We start from the raw sequence: 2,303 nt of genomic DNA on the forward strand, positions 1-2,303 counted from the left end.
ACCTTTGTTTTTTCCGTGTCAGTGTCCAAGCTGCAGATGGGATTTTGTACACTTCTGGCAGCTTCTTTCCTGTGTACATAATACATATAAATACATATATATATATTTTTAATCAGAAGTTATGAAGAACAAAAAGAAAAAAAATAAAGAAAACACAAAAATAAGTGCAATACCACCTCTCTTCTCCCTCTCTCCCAGGGTCTCCTTTGTAGCCTATGCTTGATGTCTCCTTTGATTCTTACCCCTTCACCTCTTCCTCCAGTTCCCTCTCCCTTTTTTAAAAAAGTTTGTCTCCTTTCTCTAAGGAGTTAAGCTAGCTTTTGACTTACTGCAAAGCATTTTGTATGTGTAATATATTGTAAGTAAATATTTGTGTAACGAAGATATACTACTGTAAGTTTTGTACTGTACTGGCTGAAGGTCTGTTATAAATAAACATGAGTAATTTAACACCCCTGGTTGTTTTTGCAGCCTTCCTTTGCCTTTCTTTTCTGGTGGAAGGAGAAGGGCCTTCTTGCTGCATGTTGTACCAAATGCTAAACTGTTCAGGAGATGACAAGTCTAAGACTGAAGGGAAGCCAGACAAGAGTAATCAATTGTGTTACAGAAGAACTGAAGAGTTTAGTCCAGAAGGAGAAGTGGAAGGTATTTTCCTACCAGGAGTGCCTTTGAGATAGGAGAGAGGGCTCAAAGCAGAAGTTCATCCAACATTTGCTGAGTACCTACTATGTACAAAACATATTATATACTTAGAGATATATGTTACAGTAATATATTGTTAAGGTGCAATTAGTGGATTCTGACTTGTAATGACCTCATGTACAACAGAACGAAACACTTCCGGGTCCTTCGCCGTTCTCATAATCGTTGCTAAACTTGAGTCCATTGCTACTGCATCTGTGCCAATCCATCTTTTTTTGGGTCTTCCCCTTTTTGGGGGGGATACCCTATACATAGGGTCAGCAGTTCAAAACCACCAGCTGTTCTGCGGGTAAAAGATGAGACTTTCTGCTCCCATAAATATTTACAGCCCCGGAAACCCTGTACAGGCTTGCTATGAGTCGGAACCGACTCCATGGCACATAACAACAACAACCCTATACATGGTTGCTATAGGTCAGACCTGACTTGTTGGCACTTAACAACAACAACAAACATTTGTTATTTAATTATTAATATATATATATATGCAAATAAAGATTATAGTATGATGACCAAGGCAGTATTCCATATTTACAAAACAAAAGTGACAACAAACAAGAAAAAAATTCTTTAATGCAAATGTACCAGTACTAAACAAACATAATGTTGTTGTTAAGTGCCATTGAGCTGGTTCTGACTCATAGCAACCCTGTACAGGGTTTCTGAGGAGCAGTTGGTGAGCTTGAACCATCGACCTTGCAGTCCAGCGTCTTAACCCACAATACCACACTAGAATTCCAAAAAAGCATAATACCTGCTATTTAATCCAGGCTGCATACACATAAAATGATCTGACCACAAATGTCATGTTTATGCAAAATACTTTGTTTCTTAGAATACCAAAATCCTAATCATTCTGACCACACTGCCTTATTTCCCTGGTGTGTATTTTGAGAGAACATCTACTATATAATACACAAGGAACTGCTATGCTATATACACATAAAGACTGTTACAACAAAATAATTAAATACTTATCTGTAATGAAATTCCATATAAAATATACACATTAAATCTTATTAGTTCAAAAAAGATTTAAAAACAAAAAAACAACCTGAATAATGATTTCAAACCTCATCATAGAAAAATGTTCATTATTTGAAATATTGGAACATGAGTAGAAAAGCAATTTTTTTTTGAGAAGATATCCAACTTGAAGTCATTCATTCAAAAATTATTTAAAACTGGATAAGTAATTTTATCATATATATTCTAATTTTTTTTAATGTTTTATTGTGAATTATGTGATAATTTACATGGGAGAACATTAGTTTTATATTCATCCTATCCTATATTGTTTCATTGCCATGGTTACAATCCCCTCCATGCATCATCAACCAACCAAAGGGTATATTCTACTGCCCCCCTCCCCCATCCCCTCCCCTCCCCGCCCAGGGTCATCAGCACACAGCCCCTCTCCCTCTCTGGGTCTGAAGTCTCCAGCTGCTCCATCTCTCCACGTCATCCTCTCTGCCTCCATCTCAGGCATCACTGATTCTCTGGGTAGGGTCCCGCTCTCTGCTCTTCAACCTTCATGGTCCCAGGGACCTCTGCTCCTAGACTGAAAAGTTAATCACTCTCTTCCTTGCTACAAAACATCT

At 37.6% G+C, this 2,303-nt stretch overlaps 1 protein-coding gene across 1 annotated transcript in view; it reads left to right on the plus strand.

Moving 5' to 3' along the window:
• RPS26 (ribosomal protein S26) overlaps positions 1–2,303 on the plus strand; it is an 8,822-nt gene that overhangs the window by 4,703 nt on the left and 1,816 nt on the right. The gene's annotated exons all lie outside the window — the stretch shown is intronic.

This window comes from Chrysochloris asiatica, unplaced genomic scaffold (genome assembly GCF_000296735.1).
Source record: "Chrysochloris asiatica unplaced genomic scaffold, ChrAsi1.0 scaffold00033, whole genome shotgun sequence".
NCBI classification, from domain to species: Eukaryota; Metazoa; Chordata; class Mammalia; order Afrosoricida; family Chrysochloridae; genus Chrysochloris; species Chrysochloris asiatica.